General features: G+C 42.9%; 1 long non-coding RNA gene across 1 annotated transcript in view; it reads right to left on the bottom strand.

Annotated features, from left to right (window-relative positions):
• Positions 1 to 4,443: 4,443 nt before the first annotated feature.
• Positions 4,444 to 25,435, bottom strand: part of LOC127053249 (uncharacterized) — a 33,446-nt gene continuing 12,454 nt past the window's right edge. Inside the window, exons 2-3 of the long non-coding RNA XR_007774980.1 lie at positions 15,079 to 15,115; positions 4,444 to 4,497 (exon numbers count right to left, since the gene is read on the bottom strand). This is a non-coding gene — a long non-coding RNA (uncharacterized LOC127053249). The remainder of the gene's footprint in view (positions 4,498 to 15,078; positions 15,116 to 25,435) is intronic.

Raw genomic sequence — 25,435 nt, 5'->3', positions numbered from 1 at the left:
ACTGGATAGCCCGGGTCACTCCTATTGTACAGGAACATTTGGAAAAGGCACAGGAGGCCCAGAGAACCCATTACAATTGCCAGGCAAAAGTCCGACAGTTCCAACCAGGGGATCGGGTGATGGTATTCGTACCCACGACAGAAAGCAAGCTTCTGGCCCAATGGCAGTGGCCCTATGAGGTGGTTGAACCCGTGGGAGAAATAACCTACAAGGTGCGGCAGCCAGGACTCTGAAAAAAAGAACAGATTTATCACATCAGCCTTCTGAAACCCTAGCATGCACAAGAGGCATGCATAACTGTCCGAAAAGACCTAACCCAGGAAAACAAGCCTTCCAAACAGGTGAGAAAGTCTCCCGATTTAACACCAGACCAGAAGAATGAGATATCTGAGATGATCTTCCAGAACCAAGATGTGTTCTCTACAAAACCGGGGCGAACAACCGAGGCATATCACCACATCGTCACAAGCCCTGGGGCCAGGATAACAATGAGACCCTCTTGGGTCCAGCAGCCAAAAGGGAAGAAATAAAAGCAGAAGTAAAAAAAATGCTGGAGTTGGGGATCATCGAAGAATCCCACAGTCAATGGTCCAGCCCAATCGTGCTGGTGCCCAAGCCTGATGGCACCACAAGGTTTTGCAACAACTTCCGGCTACTAAACGAAGTATCCCAGTTCGATGCATACCCCATACCTAGCACAGATGAGCTAGTGGACCGTCTGGGTAATGCCCGGTAGTTGACTACCCTAGACTTGACAAAGGGGTACTGGCAGATTCCCCTTGTGGAAGACGCAAAGGAAAAGACTGTGTTATCTACACCAGATGGTCTTTTTCAATATACTGTCCTCCCTTTTGGACTACATGGGGCCCCGGCTACTTTCCAGCGCCTCATGGACAAGCTATTACGTCCGCATACCAGTTATGCTGCTGCCTACTTGGATGATGTGGTCATTCATACCCCAGACTGGGAAACCCACCTAGAGAAGGTGGAGGCAGTCCTTGTTACCTTCAGGCGAGCTGGCCTTACAGCAAACCCTGCCAAGTGTGCTGTGTGGTTTACGGAGGCCAAATATCTTGGCTACATTGTGGGAAAAGGTCTGGTAAAACCCCAAGTGAACAAGTTGGAGGCCATCCAAAATTGGCCCCAACCACATTGCAAGAAATAAGTCTGGGCATTCCCAGGTTAGTGGGATATTACCGACTATTTATCCCCCACTTTGCCACAAGGGCAAGTCCCCTGACAAACCTGGTAAAAGCCCATGGACCTGATCTGGTGAGATGGTCTGAAGCAGCAGAGGAAGCATTCACAGACCTAAGGACTGCCCTCTGCAGTAACCCTGTACTGGTAGCCCCTGATTTCACCAAGGAATTTATCCTGCAGATAGATGCATCGGAAGTAGGGTTGGGGGCTGTTCTATCACAGATGGTGTGGGAGGAGGAACACCCAATTCTCTATCTCAGTAGGAAACTCCTTCTGAGGGAACAAAAATATGCAGTGGTGGAGAGACTGCCTCGCCGTAAAATGGGCCATGGAAGCATTGTGCTACTACTTGCTCGGGCGCAGATTTGTCCTCGTGACCAACCATGCCCCTCTTCAACGGATGCAGCGGAACAAGGAGAAGAACACAAGGGTGACCAGGTGGTTCTTATCCCTCCAACCTTTCCAGTTCTGTGTGCAACACAGAGCAGGGAGCCGTCACGGCAATGCTGATGGCTTGTCACATGTGCACTGTCTGGCATCCCAAGCTGGCCAACCCATTGGTGTTGAGCAGGGGGGAGTGATATGTGACAGACCCAAACCAGTGGGGTACAGGAGTTTGGTAGACGGCAAATATACTGGTCACTGGATGAGTAGTTTTCTGTTCCCTCAGTGACCAGAGCAGGGGCTGCACTAGAGTAATCAGGAACCTGCTAGAACCAATTAAGGCAGACAAGCTGATTAGATCCCTTCAGCCAATCAAGGCAGGCTAATCAGGGCACTTGGGTTTAAAAAGGAGCTCACTCCAGTCAGGCGGGGGGGAGCCAGAGGACAGGAAGTGTGTGTGAGGAGCTGGGAGCAAGAGGCATAAGGAGCTGAGAGTGAGAGGGTGTACTGCTGGAGGACTGAGGAGTACAAGCGTTATCAGACACCAGGAGGAAGGTCCTGTGGTGAGGAGAAAGAAGGTGTTTGGAGGAGGCCATGGGGAAGTAGCCCAGGGAGTTGTAGCTGTCACGCAGCTGTTACAGGAGGCACTATAGACAGCTGCGATCCACAGGGCCCTGGGCTGGAACCCGGTGTAGAGGGTGGGCCCAGGTTCCTCTCAAACCTCTGAACTTCTGATCAGACACAGGAGGACTTGACCCAGACTGTGGGGAAGATCACTGAGGTGAGCAAATCTGCCAATAAGCGCAGGACCCACCAACGTAGAGAAGGAACTTTGTCACGGGGTGGGAGAGACCCTCTGCAATCTTTGACTGGGACGACATCTTGGGGAGCAGGGATGTTCTCACCAAAACTTGGATCTTGGTTCCTGGGAAGCCAGCTACCTCTGCAACAGGCTGAACTTTGGAGGGAAATCCTGCTTTGTTAGATAGGAAAGGTAACGCTTAATCAGTGTAGGCTCAGATCTGCGTTTCATGGTTTTGTTTTGTATTGCAACCATTTGTTTCCACCCCTCCCTCTTGTTTCTAATAGAATCTCTATCCTTTCTCAAATAAACCTTCTTTGGTTTCACGACAAGTGCTGTGTTTATAACCGAAGTGAGGTTTAAGGTGAAACTGATAAACTGGGGTACTCTGCTTTTTTGGGGGCAAAGGATCTGGGATTTCTGTGAGTAAGCAGAGTCAGGGGCAGGCTATCACAGAATGATTCAAAGGGACTGGGGAATTGGCGGCTACCTATTGTTAACCTGCAAGGTGAACACGGGGCTAGCAAAGCCCAGAGGAGAGGGCTTGAATGCTGAAAGGCTGATGATATTAGGGAGATGACACCTCCATTATCACAGGCAGGACTTCCTCAAGCTAGATGAAGGGAGTACCCTGAGAACCATCACAATGGGTATGTCTCTTCCTTGGTGCCTCTTAAAAATGGATTTTCACTCCCTCAAAAGGATCAGCTGGCTCCAGCTACACCCACATCACACCAAACTGCGTGTTGAAAAACAGATGCAAGCGCTGAGATCTGAGCCACCTATTGTTCCCACTTCAGTGATCGCACACGGGCATTCAAGCTCCATTCAGTTCTATATGTATACGCTTCACCGAGACCTTCAGAATCCTAAAGAACTCAGTTCAACTGTATAAAGGATCTTTTTTTTCTGGAAGTTGACGCCTTTAATCTCCAATTTTTAGCTCACAAATATTCTTTTACGAGCAGCTGACACTGGATTGGGCAAACTGTTTCATTTGGTGCTTGGTTTAATTAGCTTTCTTTTGTTTTGTTCCTCATTCTTGCAGCTCATCACAGTAGAATCTCAGACTTACGAACGCCTCAGGAACGGAGGTTGTTTGTAATTCTGAACAAAGCACTATGGCTGTTCTTTCAAATGTTTACAACTGAACATTGACTTAATACAGCTTTGAAACTTTACTATGCAGATGAAAAATGCTGCTTTTAACCATCTTAATTTAAACGAAACCAGCACAGAAATACTTTCCTTATCTTGACAAATTTTTTTTTTTTAATTTCCCTTTTTTTTTTTTTTTTAGTACTTTAACACAATGCTGTACTGTATTGGTTTTTTTTTTTTTTTTTTTTTTTTGTCTCTGCTGCTGCCTGATTGCATCCTTCCGGTTCCAGATGAGGTGTGTGGTTGACTGGTCAGTTCGTAACTCTGGTGTTAGGAACTCTGAGGTTCTACTGCATTTACATTCTTGGTACCCAAGTAGCTCAACACACAAAACAAAACAAAACACTTAAGTCTGGAACATCTACCAAACTTCTGGGAATATGATTACTATTTATCATCTGCAATGCACAAGAATTCCACAAAGTGCTGCATAGTGACTAACAGACTTCATTAGTTTGTTTGCAAGAATATTAAAGTATTGCCCCATTATGTTTAGTGTCTTGTTAATTTCTAACAGGAAATTCTATATTGTCACACTCTGGCACATATGTTAGCAAACTACCATGGTAAATAAAGGCTGACCCTTGTTCTCATTTAATTCAGTCACAAAACTCACGTTGATATGGGGGAGCAAGGACTGACACACATTTTCAGAAATACTTACATTTGGTGACTTTAGCTTCAATTTCTTATGAAAACATGAGACATCTGAACACTGGTGAATGGATTTTTGCCTTCTCTTTTTCATACAATTGTTTTTATTTTATTAATTTAAACACCAAGTAGCATTTTTCTTCAAGCAAAGCCATCTTGAGTAGCATGTGTCAACACACTGGGAGAGAGCAGCCAATCCAAGCACTCCAAAATTTGGGTGGAGGATTCCAAGTGAAATCCCCCTGATCTTACTCCATCCGTGCAGTTTCACTTTCATTCTGGGTCAACGCCAAAATCTGAAAGAGTAACATTTCTGGTTCTAGTTCAGAGGCAGAAGCCTTCTGAGATTTTAGCCCAAGATGGTAAATACACCTGGTCAAATTACTGCCATCAAATCATGCATGTCATGATTTGTGTGGATTTAGCAAGGTTCCCCCTCTCTCCCCCATTATTTATCCAACTTATGCACCTGGTGAGTATTTTATATATTCAAGCAGTTAAACAAAACTTACAACCTTTTTTAAAAAAAAATGTTTTGAAAATGTTGAGTGAAATACTTGCAAATTATGTTTCATTATTCACCCAGATCTAATGGTCAAAAGTTAGCAAGAACTTCTGATACCGCAAGACTCCCGTCATTTGGAGCCAAAGCCTTGCAAGATTGCACTGTCATCAGCTTGGAACCTGAACTCCACCTTTGATTCTCCTAAACACTAGGCCTACTTAACATCTCTGAGAGCTTTTTTCATATACAGATGTCAAATTACATTGTTGAGCTATGAGAAGAGCTGGGTGACGCATGGTCATTTCAGTTTGTAAGAGCCTGTGTGAACACTTTCTTCCATTTTGGTTCACCTGGTGTTTGCTTGGCATTCAAGGTTCCTACAACCAAACCAGCCCGGAGCTCAATCAAAACCCGGGTTTCATCCTCTTCTGAATCAAAATCTTCAGCGGGCCCAACTCTGCTTTAAGCTATGCTTCCATCTCTGCAAACTTTTCAGTTAACCTGGACTATTTGGGGGACTGTAGTGTAACCTAGGAAATCTCCTCAGACATGCCATTCCAGGCCCAGTCCTGTGTGCTGGGAGGAAAGGAGAACAGCTCTTCCCGGAATGCCAGAATGTCTCATTGATAGCTAACCCAGGGGAGGAGGAGGTGCAGAGCAGCATTGCCTCATGGGAAAGTTCTGGGAGGAACGGTGCCTTCAGAGGACATCACCGGTGTGCCAGCAGGGAGTGTGGACATGCTGTTACATCCCTCTGGATACTGCATTGTGCTACCCTCTTGGGATCTGACCAGCTCTCTACATTGTTCCTTGCCTCGGTGGGGTAGGTTGTGCCACTGGGGGTACAAGGCGGAAGCAGTCCTGGTGCTCCCCCCGGGACACAGATACTGCAAATGTAACTGTTCTTGTCATCAGGAGTATAAGTGGGGAAGAAAGGCAAGCTCCTTATACTTACATACATGAGCAGGCTAGGCACACTCTAGCTTTTCAAAAGTGCCTGCTGCCAGCCAGCACTGCTGTCCGCCAGAGAGGCCGTCAGCACTCCCCTTTGTTGCTAGTAGGGAGGAGAGAAGAACAGTGGTAACTCAGACATGTAAGTAAAGAGGCTTCCTAAGGAGTAAAATGGTATTCGCATGTATGTCCTCGAGTCCAAACTGGACTAACATTCCCTCAAGCCCTGCAAGAAGAGGACCTTGCACTTGGATAGCTGCAAGACAGTAAAACTTCACACATGTGACCCAGATATGACCCAACAGCAGCCAAGTTAATATTATGAAAAAGTGTGTTGGGAAAAAAATCAAACATTTTTGCATTTCCACAAAGCTAGTGTGGTCAAAAACCAACATGATCTGGCCCCTTATGGCTTATTTTTCTGACTGCTACCACTGAATATTTTGTGCTCAGACCAGTGATTTTATTTTTCTTGATCTGAAGTCAAATGTATCATTTCCCAGTGGCTGAGAGATTCCTTTGTTCCTTCCGAAATACTGAGTGCAAGGCCCTGAGCACAAGTGACAGACCAATAAGAAGCACACTTGGCTGTGGAGCGAGGCACTGATGGGTGGTGGTTCAATGCACATTGCTTGAGCACCTCTGGAAATACTGTCTAGCCAGAGTATTTTAGAACCCAGTGGCATTGTTCAGCTGCTTCGTATAAAACCTACATTTTTCGTAAAGTTATTTTCCTAGTAGTTTGTTTCACAATTAGAATTATTTGGGTAACTTTGCCTCCTTGAGTGTATTACTATGCCTGACTTGACATTGTCCGAGACCTGAAGCAGAGCTCTGTGGAGCTCAAAAGCTTGTCTCTTTCACAAGCAGAAGTTGGTCCTATAAAAGATATGACCTCACCCACCTTAGCTCTCTAAGGGCTGGTCTACACTGGGGTGGGGGGAGAAATCGAGCTAAGATACGCAACTTGCGTAGCTGAAGTCGAAGTATCTTAGTTCGACTTACCTGGCCGTCCTCACAACAGCAAGTTGACCGTCACAGCTTCCCTGTTGACTCCGCTTACTCCTCCTGCAGAGGTGGAGTATGGGTGTCAATTTGGGGATCGATTTATCGTGTCTAGACGAGATGCAATAAATCGATCCCTGATAGATCAATTCCTACCCGCTGATCTGGCGGGTAGTGTAGACGTGGCCTAACTGTTCCCTTTGTGAGAGCTAAGGGTTTTGCTTGGAGCAAAGAATTCACTGGATATTTATGAATGTAGTGATTTATTACAAAAGGTATGACAGGAGATGAATTTTGATATACAGCATGTGAGGGGCTAGCAAACAAGGAGAAGCATTTAGCATCACTTACCATGTTGGCTTAATTACAGAATCACAGCTGACTAACCTGATGGGAGTAATAACAACAAACTACTTGTACGGGGAGCTTGCTTTCAGGTTAGTAAAGGCGACACTGTCCAGTTAAAATTGTTTGATATATTCTCTTTCTTTCTTTCTTTCAAGCTAATGAATACAAAGAAAGAAAAGGAAAAGAAAAGCACGTTTAAAAATTTCCTAATTATATTGTAATGAGGACTGAACCATCATTATACCTAGTGGGCAGGGCACTGGACTGAGACTCAGCAGACCAGTCTCCAAATCCTGCCTCTGCCACTGGCCTTCTGGTGACCCTGGGCAAATCACTTCTCTACTCTGTGCCTCAGTTTCCTTGTGTGTAAAATGGAAATAATGATCCTAAGTCTTTCCCGCTTTTGTAAAGTGCTTTGAGATGTAAGCCTGAAAAAGGCTATCTAGAAGCTAGGTATTATCATTACAACAGCACCAGAACATGGGTCAGATCCCCAGTTGGTGTCAGCTAGTATAGCTCCACTGAAGTCAATGAAACTACATCAGTTCACAGCAGCTGAGGATCTGGCCCCATAAGTCTAAATCAAACTTCCACCAACATTTTGCATGGTCTGCAGGTCCTTCTCACTCAGGAAAAACTCACCAGAAGGCAGAGGTGCATGATTTTGTGTGTTGTACGGAACACATTTCCGTGGACACGACGGATAAGAAATGCGGTTGTTGAACCTCTGTATAATCATACCATGCTTTCAATATTGTGCAAAAGACATAAGCATCCAACATGCAGGCACAATAGCCCCTTTTCAAAGTCAAATAACTGCCACTATGAACAATGCGTCATAAACACTATGGGGCCCAATTCCTGAGATCCCTGCTCAGATTTCTTTCAGTCCTCAGGCAAACTGCATGTCTGGCAGGACTTGGCTATAAGGTGCGTGATAAATGGGGAAAAACTACATGGCTGACCTCACCAGCTTCTGCCTCCCATCTCTGGACGAGTCAATATTGTAAAACGACTCAAGAGAATTAATTCTTTCAAAAACATGACATGCTAAATCCCAACCTGATGAAAATGGCTGCCAGCTCATCATGAAAAAGGCAACATACCACTCGCCATATGGACACTGGTGAACACTGTTAGATTAAACCACATGAGTTTCAAGAAACTAAGAGGAAGAATGAAATTAACTGAAGAACAGGCAAAGACAATAGAGAGCTAAGTAGGAGCCTATGCCAAGGCTCTGAAGCAGCGAGTGAAACTCAGAGAGATGAAATACAGAAGGTTCTTGTAAGCACCAAATTGCTAAACCAAACTTTCCAATTGTAAAGACCTCTGTCTGGAAATTTGCCAGACCCAGGGAGAATACCATGCTGTGGTCACTGTGTGTATAAAATCTCTTCAGGACAGAGGTTTTGTTCATGGTAAAATTAAAGGGTCTGTTGCCCATAGAAACAATTTTTCTTCTGTGTGACCTGGATCCATCTTTATGAAAGATTACACAACCAGAACAACCCTGGTGTGACACGAGCTGGTTAAAAGTGGAGAGCGCTCATTAGCAATCCCAAATCTGATTGTCTGGCTTATATCAAGCAATCCTTGTCATCAGCAGGATTTCCATTTAATAATACTAGTAATTCAAATGCCCTGTTGAATAACTTGCAAAGCATCTAGAGCTCTCCATGAGGAGATTCGTCATTCTGCTATTGCCAGAGAAGCCAAAAAGTTTGCTAAAGAAATGCCTTGGTAATTGATTTTCCAGCTGAAGAAGTAGTTAAAGACTGAATTCCTTCAGCAGAATGTACAGCAGAAAACATGCTTCAGCATAGGCTTCTGTTCTGCATTCAGCCAAGAACTGTGGAGATTTGAAAATATTTGAAGTTGCAGGCATTTTTTTTTAAAAGGAGCACAAGTAAATATGCTGCCTATTTGGATTAAGGTTTATTTCTTTAACTACTGATGCAGAGACTGAATCCCGGACAACTTGAGCTGAGCTTGCTGCACAACTGGAGGATGGGTGGTGTGGGAGAAGGTAAGTTTAAGCTACCTTTATGTCCCCACAGTTCTGGGACTGATTGGTGCAAGCTTGGGGATGCTCTAATTTACCCCCAGCTTACCCAAGGTTCCAATGGGCCATTCCATCAGACACAGATTGCCAGGGCATAGGAATGTCCTAGCCATAAGAACAGCCACACTGGGTCAGACCAAAGGCCCATCTAGCCCAGTAGCCTGTCTTCCAGCAGCGGCCAATGCCAGGTGCTTCAGAGGGAATGAAAAGAACAGATAATCATCAAGTGATCCAATGGTCGCTCTCCCCATGCTACCATGCTGGAAACCAGAAACAGGTGGTGATGTAGGACCAGGGAAAATCCTCCGGGGGCCTGATACAGCACCTCCAGTGCATCTCCAGTGGGGACTGGCCTTGAGTCAATGAAGAACAGAGAGCCTTTTCTTTACCTTGGCTGCCAAAGGAATAACACTAATGGCATTATTGTAGCTTTCTTTTCCCTACTGCTTTTAACTTTTGGCATTTGTAATGTATACGAAAAGGGAGAACAAAATGAAAATCGGTTTAAAATAGGAAGCTAGCTCCAGCCCTAAATATGGAGGGATTCACACCCCCTCATTTATTCCGAAAGGGGGGAATAATTAAGACACACAAACGAACACACACACTAGTGTTCGTTCATAACAAGCCACATCTTAAGTGAAGAATTGTCAAGAAATTAGTATTTTTAAATGAGAGACTATATCCATTAATCCCCAGGTGGACGTCACACAAATACCTAGACCGATGTAAAGTAAGATACCACAACATGGTTTGGTTATATTAGCCCTAGAAAAAGCAAAGTCTCTAGTACTGTGTGATATCGCCTCTGCTTTTGCAATCATGTTTTTCCTCTTCAAGCATCTCCCCAATCTCCATTTTGTTAACCTAAAGTGAAAAGCTCAGGATCTAATTCCATATCTTATGTGCTTTCTTCAAATAGCCCCGATAACCACACTGGCTCCATTGCCATACTCTGTTGCTTATTCACTCATGAATAGACTCTACTGCTCTCACAGGGTCTTCAGCATCACTTCTTCAATTAAGGCCCAAGGAAAGCCAATTTTCGGCATGCAGCAGTGTATGGCCAGGAAGATTATATCCAAAGCCTTTCCACCTACCTGCAGAGCACAGGCAGGAAATGACATACTACAAGTGATGCACAGCAGGTGGGTCAAGAGTTTCAGGCCTCTAACACATGGTCCAGAAAGCTATATCTTATTTACCAAGGGTTGTGCTGGATTCTCCATCAATGACCACTCTTGAATCAAGATTTTATTTTTTTTAATTTGTGTGTCAGTGGTGGAGAGAGGGTATGACATGCTCTAGTTCAAAGGGAATTATTTTGGGCCAGTCCTCTGGCCTATGTTACACAGAAAGCCAGACTAGATGACCACAATGGTCCCTTCTGGCCTTCGTGTCTATGAAACAATGGGATCCCATTTTGCCCTGGTATTTATGTCTGTTGATCGGTTAGTTTTCAATTTGTGCATAAGAGTGCCAATCATAGAATATTGGGGTTGGAAGGGACCTCAGGAGGTCATCTAGTCCAACCCCCTTCTCAAAGCAGGACCAAGACCAATCCCTAGACAGATTTTTGCCCCAGATCCCTAAATGGCCCCCTCAAGGACTGAGCTCACAACCCTGGGTTTAGCAGGCCAATACTCAAACCACTGAGCTATCCCTCCCCGGCACAAACAATGCTGAAGTCCATATGTGGGTGCTGAGTAGTGTAGCTAGCTTGTGATAGACAGAAGGTCAGATTACCAGTAGTCCCTTCTGGTCCTAAATTCAAGTTTTGGAAGGGCAAAAACTTAAGCAGAAACTTCCATGAACAACTTCAGATGTGCAAATATAAAGGCTACTTTTGAAAATCTGGCCAAGGTTATGCATCCGTTAAGAAAATAATTCTAAACTAAGGACAGGAGGTGGGTGGACAGCAGGAAGTAAGCTCCTGTTCAGCAGCCTGGGATGGCAATGACAAACTATAGCTTGCAAAAAGAGGAGAAAAGAAACCTCTACTGTTTATTTGAGTCTTTTTTCCCTTGGCCTAAATTGCCAAGGCACCCACCTAACCTTTTAAAGAGTGGGGTTTAACGAAATGCTGAGAGGTGAAATGCTGACACATTTCTAGTTAGTTTTAGACTTAAGCCACCTTAATTTGCTTATTTTTCCACTACATTTTTCTCTTCCTACCTGTGGATTTCCTAAAGCAGTTGCCCCCCCAACCTCACACTTTCAGCTACAACTGTATGATTTAAAAAATCCAGGCAAGATGAACAAAGAGTGCTTAAACTTCTTGAAGAAATTCAAAGAGGACAAAAGCTCCTGTGGGATTTTCACCGACTTTTGTCCATATTTTCAGTTCCATTATTAGAGCTCTTGTCATTTCCTTTGAATCTCTGTCCCATCTCTCTGCAGCTCACCTGACCCCATTTCCATATGCAGTAACACCGTTTCCATTACAGTCCTCAAAAGAGAAGAGTGTTCTTGACCTTCAGTCAAATGACTGAAATCTGGAAGAGTAAATTTCAGAGTAGCAGCCGTGTTAGTCTGTACCCGCAAAAAGAACAAGAGTACTTGTGGCACCTTAGGAACTAACACATTTATTTGAGCATAAGCTTTTGTGGGCTACATGCATCCGATGAAGTGGGCTGTAGCCCACAAAAGTTTACACTCAAATAAATGTGTTAGTCTCTAAGGTGCCACAAGTACTCCTGTTCTTTTTACACTAAATTTGTAATCCAAGGGAAAGAGCCTTTGTTTCAGATTAAGGGTTTCCAAATAGATCTGACTCCAGCTGGACCCAGGAGGTCTGTTTGGTAGCAGCCACTGAAGAGCCCAGTGGGACTTAATACTACCTCCAAGAACTTCAGTGATACACACTCAAAGGTCTGATTCTGACAAGTGCTGAGCATTCTCATCTCTGGAGCCAAAGTTGGCCAAAGCTAGAAAAAAATGGGCCCTGAAAGACTATTTTGTGGAACCCCTAAATGTACAAATGATAGAAGGATCCATTCCATAGACAGGATGCTGATAGTGCAAGGTACACCAGCGCCAGGGTAAGAGAGGAAGCTTTACATCAGAGCACCATGCAGGAAGGCTGCACGGTAGTTTTGAATTTTAAATGAGAATCAGAATTTATTAGCAGTGAAAATCTGCTTGTCTGGGAAATGGCACATGCGGCGAGTCAGATACAATGTGGTGAAACCCTCCTAAGCAAATGCCAAATCTAAGAATAGATTAGCTGTGTGTCAACCCTGTTGCCTTTTTATCACATATATGTTTATTTAGTAATGACAGAATAGCTGTTACATAAAAGAAAACCACCTGCTGCCAAACAGTAACCTTTACTGCACAGCAGAATAAATTTCTTAGCTAATTTATGAGAATGCTGTATTTAAGGTTACACTGTACATGCCACATTTTGAAACAATAGATTTTTCAGTGCTGTAGTATGATCCCCAGAAGCATCTACCACCTTTTGATAGTAAGTGCACAGCAATTTGGAGCATTCACCGATAAAGAATGTCGAACAATTGAAATGGAACTACGTGGACTTTCGCTAGATGAGGATCTGTCAGTATATTTTGCGTTGAGGAGGTGTTTGGTGTATCCGATTTCCCCTCTTTTAGTCATCTCCATTTGCAAACACTGAGCTTTATGGCTTGTTATTGTCATTTGTATGACGCGGGTATCTAAGACACTCTTCAGTGGTTCCCAATAACTCATATGCGCTCTGATTTCACTCATCACCTGGCCAAACTGCAATATTGTCTATTTTGAGGCTACTTTTTCCCTGCCGAAGGGATGGGCTATGCAGCATGCATTCCCGAGGATGGATGAGCACTGATCCACAGGATGAGGCTGTGCATTGAAAAGCACCGAAGTGGTTAACCTAGCTTATAATCAGCCTTGGCATCACCATAGCAACTTGAACAGATGCGACACTTATAATCACTCATAAGAAACTGCAGTTTTCCAGTGCACACCCACAAGTAGCTGTTATAATAGAGTTTCTGCCTTGGTCATCTCCAAATAGGTGACAGTATAATGCATGGGGAATTAACAAGAAGCAGCAGAACTGTCTCAGACACTACAATTTTTTCCATCATTGCTATGAATCTAAATCAACCTGTGCTTTTAAAAGGTTGCAACATTTCACACCCTATTCCTCAATCCCCAGCTATATCAAGTATAATTATCAAAGTGTATCTAAGCAAAATCATAGAATCATAGACTATTAGGGTTGGAAGGGACCTCAGGAGGTCATCTAGTCCAACCCCCTGCTCCAAGCAGGACCAATCCCCAGATTTTTACCCCAGTTCCCTTAATGGCCCCCTCAGGGATTGAACTCACAACCCTGGGTTTAGTAGGCCAATGCTCAAACCCCTGAGCTATCCCTCCCCCCTCAAATGAGATGAGTTCACTTGTTCTGTCTAATAAAAGGGACATTCAAGCAAAAGTGACCTAAATAATCACATCGGAGAGGGTCTATTGAAGGTTCCAAGTAGCATTTCTCCATTGCACAAGCAAGGGACCTGCAATTGCCCTTGACTCCAATTGACTTCAGAACTGTAGGTCTGATCCAAAGCCCACTAAAGTCAATGGGGGGTCTTTCAACTTACTTCAGTGGGCTTTGGATTGGGCCCCACATTTTCAAATACATGCATGTAGTGTCCTCTGCTTCTTTGTAACTTATGGAGCCAAGCAAATAATTATTAGAAAGTAATTTTATAGATGATTGTTTTGCCTAGTTGCAGATTATATTAGAGCAGTTTGAGATTTGGGCAAATACATTTGTTATTCAAAATTATTAATAATGGAACTGGCTGAAATGTTTTGATTTTCAACAATCTGACCAAATTTTTATTGAAATTTTGGAAGCAAAAAAGAAAAGGTGTGGGTGAAGAATTGACCTTTTTTAAAACTTTTTTTTTAAAAATCCCGCTCTAGTGAATAGCCCTCGCTCTGCTAATAGTTTATGAGCATGGAGTATCAAGCGTGCTCAATCTTCATCATTCAAGAGAAGTCAGTTAGTTTTGCGTGGACAGATAAGTTATATGATATCGCTTCTGTTTCTTGGTTGTATAACTCTTCAACTCAAATTTCTGGTGTGCATGCTCAGATTGGACATTCATTGAAATTATCTGTTTCTATAAGCACTCCTGTTCACGTCCATGTTGATTATTTGCAGAGAGGGCTCTTCTGAGAGGTAGATTCACAGGTCTTGTGCTGGCCCACTGCAAGGGGAGGATTTCAACCAAGGTGAACACAAAAGGACATGGAGCAAACTTGACATTTTCATTCAAGTGAATGTTTCAAATAGTTTCCCGTACCATTTGCTCAGCTCGAATTTGGGTGGAATTTGTTAAGCAGTTTTCAAAAGGGTAAAGATTCACCTTTATTTCAGAAATCTGACTTAAACTGCTAGGCCAAAGATTCAGCACTGTGCTCACACAGTGGCTAAAAGCTGCCCAGTGAACAATTTCTTGAGATGAAGCTTTACCACTTCTGGCTTTCTTTTGAGGGTCAGTGATCACATTCTTTGTAATCCCTGAGGATTTTCCAGGTCATATATTACGTCCACCTGAAATTCTGTTTCGATAACAACGCAATGCCAGCTGATGGAGACGTTCAGGCCCTGATCCTGGAAGCACAGAGAAACTCTTACATCACATGATGACCCACTTTCGTCAGTAGGGCTTTATATGAGCACATGGTTGCACTCAAGAAGATCCGGGTCCTTCATCATTTTTCAAGAGCTGCTGGGACATAAGATGCTTCTGGCTTATGGACCCTCTCATAATCTGCTGCTGTTTCTATAATCATGAGTAGTGAACTATTCTTACTACAGTTTTAGGGTTAATGTATTTGCATTCCAATTCTGAGCCCTGCTTTCACATCTCTGACATCATCAAGCAAATTTCACACTGTTGGAAAAATGTCAAAGAAACATCAAAAAATGTGATGTGTGTGATATTTACTGATGCCACTGAGGGAGGGAGGGAGGGACGGAAATACCTTGAATGATCATATATTTTATTCTCCATCATGCTTCCTATAAGAGAGAGAACAGATCAGTGGCAATTCATTGTTTTTAGCTTTACTTTTTACATGCAAGTGAACATCGTTTCATTTAACTAGTTGAGGTGCACAGGCAAATCACAATGTTTAGAAGAACATAAGAACGGCCATACTGGATTATACCAAATGTCCATCTAGCCCAGTATCCTGTCTTCTGACAGTGGCCAATGCCAGATGCTTCAGAGGGAATGAACAGAACAGATAATCATCAAGTGATCCATCCCCTGTTGCCCATTCCGAGCTTCTGGCAAACAGAGGCTAAGGACACCATCCCTGCCCAATCTGGCTAATAGCCATTGATGGATCTATCCTCCATGAATTTATCTAGTTCTTTTTTGAACTCCATTATAGTCTTGGCCTTTGCATTATCCTCTGGCAAAGAGTTCCACAGGTTGACTGTGCATTGTTTGTGTTTGTTTTAAACCTGCTGCCTGTTAATTTCATTTCGTGACCTCTAGTTCCTGTGTTATGAGAAGGAGTAAACAACACTTCCTTATTTACTTTCTCCACATCAGCCATGATTTTAACCATGTATTTCTGATGCAACTCAATTTTGAGCAACAGCTTCATTAGAAATTGTTTCCCACATAACTTCACAGAGTTAAACCACCACAGAATGAGACCCAAATTAAGAGGTACAGGCAAGGCAATGGGATTTGAAAAGAGATGCACTGTCACCAGACGAGGAAACAAAAGAAGGCTGGTCCAGATGGTGGAAGCTTATAAAAAAGGTTCTTGCACCAGCTGTGGCAGTGCTATGCAACAGGACCAAAGGAGCCCACTTCCACATAAGTGGATGGAGCAGGGAAAGGAGTAGGAGAGATCAGTTCATATAAGGTCTAAGAACTCCTCAGCAAGCCGGGCTGTGGAGTCTAATACGCTGTTATAATTGTTTAGCATTTGCACTGAAGTAGTGCACATGGGTCCCAACCATGGGAGAAATAACACTCAGGACTCTACAGAAAAACCTTTAAGCCATGAAATAATAGTCTGCACTTTATTAAAAACTGGCTCTTGCGAAATAGGCCAGTGTGAAGTACGTTTATATTGCTCTTGATGAATTTGCCATACCACTTATTCGCATGCATGCAGGTGTATCATACAAATATTCCTTTCAATCAATGCCTCGACATCAAATTTCCATACATTTTCCATGTTCTGCCCCTCTGTGACCCTTTCCTGCCTTCGGCACAGTCCTGATGTTACTCCAGCTGATTTCACATGTATCAGTGGAAAAGAAGCAAGCTCAGAGAGAGAACAGAAAGAGACACAGCCCAGCTGTACTTACACAAAGGATGTGATTGTGTTCGTTTTGAAGTTGAATGGTGCAGGATCAGACGTACCAGCTCAACAGACAAAGCTCTTAAACAGAGGGATGTAGATGGAAGAGAACTCCTTTGTGAGTTCAACAGGAGAGGGGAGGACCCTATTTTGGACTTTCACCCAAAAGTAGGGATCAGTTCTGTTTTTTAAAGGGTAAAATACCCTGCCAGGAAATGAGCAACAAGTAAAATCTAGGCAAGAAGAAACTTCAAATGATCTGCAAATAGAATCACTGCTGTCACTTCACACTCTTCACTCTGCTCTGGGGCCAGCATGACATGGGAACAAAGTGAAAACGAAATTCAAATCCATTGTCTGCTACAGTGAGATAGATAATAGCCAATGCTTTCAGACATAGGTGAGGCACCTAAATCTAAAGCGCTAAGCTGCTGTTCTTGATGATTAAACACATGGACATAAAACCCGCATCAGTGTTGGAATGTGAAGTGATCCTCTGAAATGTCAAGACTGCCGACAATGCCCAGTGTAACACAAGTTGAAATCAATGCACAGCCTGGGAAAAAAGTGTTGTGCATGCAAAAAAAAATAGTTCAGAAATGTTGCTTGTTGAAAACAACAGCAATGTATTATATTGTCCCTGAAAGCCACATGGGAAGAATTAAATAGGCCAGGTTGCATAGTTCAGACAACTTGATGAAATACTCATACTATTTAAGTGGGGAGAATGAGAAACCAGCACATCCAACCTGGAGAAACCTCCAAAGCCACAACAGTCAAAGTTTTTATTTGTGGGGGGCATCTCTCTCTTCCGAGGTGCCATCTCTAGCTTTTTTTAACCACTCCCTGGTCTGATCCATTTCCCGCTACCTACAAGATACCCTTACCACCCTATTTGATCATTTAGTATCTGTGTAACTCCCTTCACGAGTCAAGATCTGGGAGGATCCATTTGTCCTTTCTCAACATCCTTCTGGTGAAAGAGGGCTTCTCCTGTGTTCTAGCTTCCACTGGAGCACTGCTGTTCCATTGCCTAGGCTGATGCTACTTTTCTTCCTTCAGGGAATTGAGATGGGGGTATAATGTGAGGGTCATCAAATGATCAGTATTGCCCCTTCAAATACTCTAGAGATGGTTTTTAATAATCCGGGTGAACTTGGGTGCCTGGTATTGAATGAAGATATTGATATAATAGGCATCACACAGACTTGGAAGAACGATGATAATCAATGGTACATGGTAATAACAGGTCATGCTGGTGGGGTAGTGGCACTATATGTGAAAGAAAGAGTAAAATATAGAAAAAACCTTAAGAGAATCAAACTGTATGACAAAATCTTTATGGACAGAGATGCTATGCTTGAATAATAAGAGTATAGCAGTCAGAATATATTACCAACCACCTCATCGGGATGGTGACGGCGATTGTGAAATGCTCAAGGAAATTAGAGAGGCTACAAAAACAGAAAACCCAATAATAATGGAAGATTTCAACTATCCCCATATTGACTGGGTACATGTCACCTCAGGATGAGATGCAGAGATAAAATTTCTAGACACCATTAATGACTGCTTCTTAGAACAGCTAGTCATGGATGCAAAGATGAGAGGCAATTCTTGATATAGTCCTAAGTGGCCCACCGGATTTGGTCCAAGAGGTGAATATAGCTGAACCAGTCAGTAATAGCAACCATAATGTACCTGAATTCCTTGTAGGGGGAGAAATACCAAAGAAACCCACCACAATAGCATTTCACTTCAAAAAAGAGAACTGCAAAAAAAATGTGAAATGTAGTTACATGGAAATTAAAAGGAACATTAACATGATTGAAACTGCTGCAAAGAAACTATTTAAAAACACAATAGTAGAGGCTCAAATTAAATGTATAGCCCAAATAGAAAAAACAATAAGTCTACCATTGCTAAAAAACAGAGTAAAAGAGTTGGTTAGAGGCAAAAAGGTATCCTTTTAAAAATTGGAAATCAGAGCTTATTGAGGAAAATTGAAAGGAGCATAAACTCTGGTAAGTCAAGTGTAAAAATATAATTAGGCAGGCCACAAAAGAATTTGAAGAGCAATTAGCAAAAAGACACAAAAACTAAAAGCAATATTTTTTTTTAAGTACATCACAAGCAGGAAGCCTGGCAAACAGTCAGCAGAACCACTGGACAATCAAGGTGCTAAAGGAGCACTCAGCAAAGACCGTGCCACTGCAGATAAGCTATGTGAATTCTTTGCATCAGTCTTCATAGCAGATGTGAGGGAGGTTACCACACCTGTGCAATTTTTTTAAGGTGACAAAACTGAGGAACTGTCCCTAGTTGAGGTGTCAATAGAGGAGGTTTTAGAATAAAAATATAAATTAAACACTAATAAGTCAACAGGACCAGATGGTATTCTCCCAAGAGTTCTCAAGGAACTCAAATATGAATTTGCAGAACTACCAATTCTGGTATGTAACCTATCGCTAAATCAGCTTATGTACCAGATGACTGGAGGATAGCTAATAATGCCAATTTTTTAAAAAAGGCTCCAGAGGCAATCTTGGCAATTACTGGCCAGTAAGACTAACTTCAGTACCAGGCAAGTTGTTTAAACTGTAGTAAAAAACAGAATTAACAGACACCTAGATGAATACAATTTGCTGGGGAAGAGTGGACGCAGCTTTTGTAACGGGAAATCATGCCTCACCAATCTATTAGAATTCTTTGAGGGAGACAATGAGCATGTGAACAGTTGGTATAGTGTACTTGGACTTTCAGAAAGTCTTTGACAAGGTCCCACACCCGAGACTCTTAAGCAAAATAAGCAGTCATGGGATAAGAAGGAAGGTCCTCTCATGGATCAATAACTGGTTAAAATATAGGAAATAAAGGGTAGGAATAAATGGTCAGTTTTTCACAATGGCAAGAGGTAAATAGCATCTATACTGGGACCTGTGCTGTTCAACATATTCATAAATGATATGGGAAAAGGGGTAAATAGTGAGGTGGCAACGTTTGCAGATGGTACAAATTACTCAAATTACTCAAATACTTGAGTCCAGAGCAGACTGAGAAGAATTACTATGAGATCTCAGTAAATGGGGTGACTGGGTGACAAAGTACCAAATGAAATTCAATGGTCATAAATTGAAACTAATGCACACTGGAAAACAAAATCCCAACTATACATACAAAACAATGTTACCATACAAGGAAGACCTTGGAGTCATTGTGGATATTTCTTTGAAAATATCTGCTCAATGTGCAGCTGCAGTCAAAAGCTAACAAGATGTTAGGAACCATCAGGAAAGGATAGATAATAAGAGAGTAAATATCATAATGCCACTACATAAATACATGGTATATCTACACCTTGAATACAATGTGCAGTTCTGGTTACCCCAGTTCAAAAAAAAGGAATATTAGAATTGGAAAAGTTACAGAGAAGGGCAACAAAAAAAATAAAGTTATGGAATAGTTTCCATATGAGGAGAGATTAAAAAGACTAGGACTGTTCAGTTTAGAAAAAGATTACTAAAGGGGCATATGACAGAGGTTTATAAAATCATGAATGGTTGGAGAAAGTGAATAAGAAGTGTTCTTTACTCCTTCACATAACACAAGAACCAGGGGTCACCCAGTAAAATTAACAAGCAGTAGGTTTAAAACACACATAAGTAAATACTTTTTCATATAATGCACAGTCAACTTGTGGAACTCATTGCCAGAGGATGTTGTGAAAGCTAAAAGCATAACTGGTTTCAAAAAATAATGAGAAGTTCATGGAAGACAAGTCCATCAATGGTGATTAGCCAAGATAGTCCAGGATGTGACCTCTTGCTCCAGATGTCCCTAAACCTCTAGAAGCTGAAACTAGATGACAGGGGATGAATCACTTGATAATTGCCCTGTTCTGTTCACTGCTTCAGAGACAGGATACTGGGCAATATGGACCACTGGTCTGAGCCAATCTGGCCAGTCCTTTGTTCCTAGGATTATTGCCATCCATTCCATTTTCATGGCCCAGCTCAGGGGTCTGTAACCTGGGCCTCCCAGCTCTGGCCTCTGGGTTAGATTGTGACAGCGCTTACTCGACTGCATAGGGGAGCATGACAGAGTAAAGCCCTTACCCGCTGCTTGGCCCTGCTCAGATTGTGAATGGATGGGAAGGCTGGGGTTACTTATCCAACACTCAGTGCTGTGACTGAGAAGGGAAGGAGCAGGTGGTGAGCGGGAGTAGCCCTAAACTCCATGCCCAGCCCTCATACCCAGTAGAGAGAATATCCAGATGGAAAGTCAGAGAGGAGGAAGTTGCTCCCTGAACAGAGCAAGAGGGAAGCAGGGGAGCAGTGGTGCCTCAGTCACAGTTCATTCTCCAGTCTCCTCCAGGGCCAATACAGCTCCATGCCATCTCACCGAATACTCAGGGCTGATTGTAAAGGCACTGTCCAGCCCTTTGACTTGAAAGTCCCTTCTGTGCCAGAACAATAAATATTGGGGTTCAAAGTGCAGCATGTGGTTAAAAGAGAAACTTCTCCTTAATATTTATATTTGCCTCCTAAGCTGACTCCCTCAGATAAAAGAAACTCCTTTGACCACACAGCCTGAACACAGGGGCAACTCTGCTCTGCTGAATCACTGCCTACCATCCAGAGTGGGAAAATTAGCACACCGAATCCAGCTCATTAAACCGCAGTAGAAATGTCCTATAGCAGTAGCCCTTAATTTGCGGTTTATTTTGTTTTCTGAGATAAGTGAAAAAAAAATACCATCACTCCAGCTTAGTGGGGGACTAGCTGCCTGAGGTGTCGAAATACCGTGAGAACTGCTAAAATCCAAACCATAAAGAGAGCAAAAGACTCTCTCAATGGGAATTGGCCATCTCAAATGGAGCAGGAAGCAGTAGGGTCATGGCCCAGCCGCTATACCACATCCAGAGGAGCAGACTGGCTGGTGACAGGAGCTCCTGTTTCATCCCTCACAGGGTCTGAAGCTATGGGCAGGTGCATCTGTGGAGGCAGAGTGGCTCTGCCTTGCTCCCAGTGCAAGTCAGTGTCTGTAAGGCCCTACCTGTCTCTAGGCCTTGGTTTCAATTTGTGGTAATGGGGATCATGTGATTTACTTAGTTCACCAGGGTAATGTTAGTCTGAAGTTATGAGACAAACACTATGGTGATGAGCATCCCAGAATAAATTAATGATTTGGGAACCTCTGATACAAGCTGCTACAGAGATGTAAAGTACTTACGTTTTGGTTTCATTTGAGGGCACATTTTCCAAAGGGCCTCAGCCCAGAAGGGGCCTGACCAGTTTTATGTCAGTGTAGCCCCAACACAGTCAGTTAGGTTGCACTGCTGAAAAGACAGGGTTAGGGATGTCTAACTACCTGATCTTCAGCCACGCAGGCAATAGAACTGATCAAAGAATGCTAGTCGGATAATTTACTGGATGCATTTTGCACACCTGCACAATAATAGTGAACTAGAATATCTGCACTCAATTATTTATTTACTTATTTATGGCCTCTAAGGACTTACATTCTAGCCTACAACTGAGAACTCTACAAACTCTGCATCTGCAATTGACCATGTGAGCAAAATTCTTATCCTTTTTAGGGATTAGATAGCCTCCATTACCATAATAGCTGAATACTCCAAAATGGTACCGTACTTCTCTTCATAATGCCCCGGGGAGGTAGGGAACTGCTGTGGGGAAACGGCAGACTAAGTGACTTGTCCAAGATCAGGCAGCATGCATGTGGTAAAGCAGGAACCAATCTAAATCATAGGTGAGCACCTGAACCACTGGACCAAGACAAGTTTTGAAAATGTGGTTTTAAGGTTGGGTTCATCATTCTTGCAAGGCTGACGAGGAGCCTCCATGGTCCGGTGCATTAAATTCAACCATCATTAATTCATGATGCTTTATTGATAACCAGAAATCAATCAACATTATTTACTTGGGTGAGTTTTGAGTTAGCCTATGAGTGCAATTTCATTTTGTCACAGAAAAAAGGCTTCCAATGGGGATTAGGAGCATGCTGTATGAAAGCAATATGCTCCAGGATACATTTTGGAGAGACATTCAGCATCTCAGAAATAGAACTAAAACTGTTTGTGGCAAGGAATATGCTTAATTAGATTCATAGACGAGAACTCACCAGCTGTTCTGCAGACAACCAGAAATATTTGAGATTTCTTCCAGCTCTATGGAGACACAGAGACTGGCTTCTCTCCCTGTTGTTCACCCCAGTCTAAAAGAGCCTTTCCACATATATAATTATCTATTGCTCTGGTTCAGACAGGTCAGAATGTACACACAATCTCTATGCATAGAGCAAATTTGGCAGGGTTATTTTTTTTTTCCCAGCAATGCTCACTTCACTTTTTGACACATCTTAGCTACATTTTCATGCAAAGGACTTTCTGGATGTTAGACATCACACACAGTTATGAAATGAAAATATTTCAGATGGAAAAATAGCTTTTCTTTTAAGAAAGCTTTGTGAGCTTATTAAAAAAAACCCACTCCGCAGGTAACTGTCAAATGAAAAAAAATCTTTCCTATTTTCTCAAGGATATGTGTTACTTTCGCGTAGCCAGGCACTCTCTATCCAGTCTCCAGTAAATTCTAATGGGGTCCTTCTAACTGAGAAAAAGATAAATGACTTGTAGCATTATCTAGGAAGCTTGTAATAAATCCATATGCTGCAGACTATTATAGCTAAATCACACCTGAAGAGCAGCTGTGAGAAGAGCCGTGTCCTTTAGTGCCAAAATCCCAGATAGAGAGTAAAAGTCAGAGTGCTGAAGAACTTCATAGTCCTGTTAAGTAACAGGTTCTGTATCCACAGGCGGGCAACAACAGTCACTCACACACCAAATGGTTGTAGGTTAGGAGCTCCAGCTAGGCAGTGACTGCTCTCATTTCTGTGAAAACAACAGTTTGATAGGCTCTGCATACATTAGTTTTGTTATACGATGGCAAATATGACACGCCGTGTGCCTGATCTCAGAAACATCTGGCATGCTGTTTTATGAACAAATATGCAAATCAGGCACCAGTGGCCAATCAGATGCAAAACTGACCATTTCTGTGCATTTGTCCCTGGTTAGCAGGCAATGGCTGAAGCATAGCCGAGGAGCACAAATGCACACAAAGTGAGCACCTGGCATTTTGGAAATCAGGCTCTCACAAAGGCTTTGTTTTCACACACTGGGGCATTTTTCCATAAAGAAAGAGCAGACGGAGCTTTCAGATGGAATGACCTTTATTTTATGTCCGGAGAACAGCAAAACAAGAACAGAAATATCTCCACAGGAGAGCCCCGTGAGCAAGCGAGCAGCCCCCTGCAACAAGCTACATCTGAAATGCAAACAAGCAGCTGCCTCAGCAGCCAAAAGGGAGATTCTTCTTTCCATTTAAATTGAAAAATGACACAAAAAACAAGTCATGACAGATATAAGCTACAGGAACCCCACACTGGGCTCCTGTCAGTTAGTTTTCCATGAGTGCTGCTTCTCCCTTTAAATAAGACAGAAACTGAAAATGGTGGCTGTTTCACTGCAAACTTTTCAGCGGGGTTTTCTCTCACACCTGCATACAATGGATCTAGCTGTAGTTTGCAAGATCCAGGTCACCCCAGACAAATGGTCATTGTCACAAGGGCTGCTCCTGACTGTGACAGCAGGAACCTGGCTTAAGCTGGGGTAGACGGTCCTCTTCTGATGTCTTCTCTTTTGCTGTCACCAGAGATTTAATTATCATCATCCCACCAAGCTCTAGGAGCAGCCTCCATCCTTTTAGTTTTGACTCATGTGAGCAAAGGAGTTTGTGGGGAGGGCCTCTTTTCCATTTGAAGTCAGACAGGCCCAGAGCGGGCCCAGCCCCCCTGCCTTACATGCTCTGTGTTTGAGTGGTTCATAGCACTCAGTTAGGGAAATCCAGCCAGGCCTCAGGGATGCACAAAAGTCGGGTTTATCACCCAAAAGCTGCCTATGGATGCTGCCAGCATTGATGATAAATAGTGCTGACCCTAAGTATCAGGCTGCTGATCCCTACCACTCCTCCTCTGCATAGACAGACATAGCTGGAATCTGAGGGAGAGGCAATATGTGCCTGAAATACAGTGGGCTCTGTATAACTGCACTGTATTCATTAACAGGGCCCATTGTGAATACAGCTATAGCATGGTAAAGGCAACGTAATGAAATGCTAAATGTGTTATACTGTTCAGCCACTAGGTGCTGCTATATGTAAAATATCTTATTGAAACTCAGCAATGCCAGGCAGAGCATTAAAGCATCCTATGATGAACATATCTGGTGCGTATCTTGCTCTGTGCCCAGTCCACATCTGGTACAGAAGTACCTGCCAGGCAATACAGTGGTGCTTTTATGATGACCACTGTAATTAGGTCACCTCTGTGACACAATGGTTATGTAGTGTCTCTCTGCTATTCCTAACAAACCAGATGCAGGTGACCGTGTCCAAGTTTTTGTATCAAACAAGGGGCCCGTAACCAATAACTTATTAAGAAAGTACAGTGATGCATAAAAATTCTGCTAACCATGGAACAAAACACTCCACAGTGATAAAATGCACTTTGCTATCTGATAGGAAAAAAAGCCTTGTCTTTCTCTTTTCTTTCCTTTTTTTTTCCCCCTTTCTTTTTTAAAACAGACACTGTAAAGTTCTCACTCGACTTCCTCCATGAAGGATCACTGACCACCACCAACCTGGATCTTTCCCCAATTTGCAAATGGAATCCCAGCCTCTTAGAATGATTGGCTGTCCTTGGAAATGCCTGTTATTTTACTTATCCTACAAATACAACCAGGATGTAAGGGTCTTAAAGCGGCACAAGTCTAGAGAGACGTGAAAGTCACAAAACTCAGACAATTTGTTTTCATTTGGAAAGACAAATTCCTCCAACAAGGCTGTAAAACTTTTATCTTTAGTCTAACAGTGGGAGCTACCAGAAGGATGAATAAATGTTCAAGGAGCTTTGAAGAGCTAGTGTCTACACA

Source organism: Gopherus flavomarginatus, chromosome 6 (assembly GCF_025201925.1).
Source record: "Gopherus flavomarginatus isolate rGopFla2 chromosome 6, rGopFla2.mat.asm, whole genome shotgun sequence".
NCBI classification, from domain to species: domain Eukaryota; kingdom Metazoa; phylum Chordata; order Testudines; family Testudinidae; genus Gopherus; species Gopherus flavomarginatus.
This window is presented reverse-complemented; position numbering and strand designations above follow the sequence as displayed.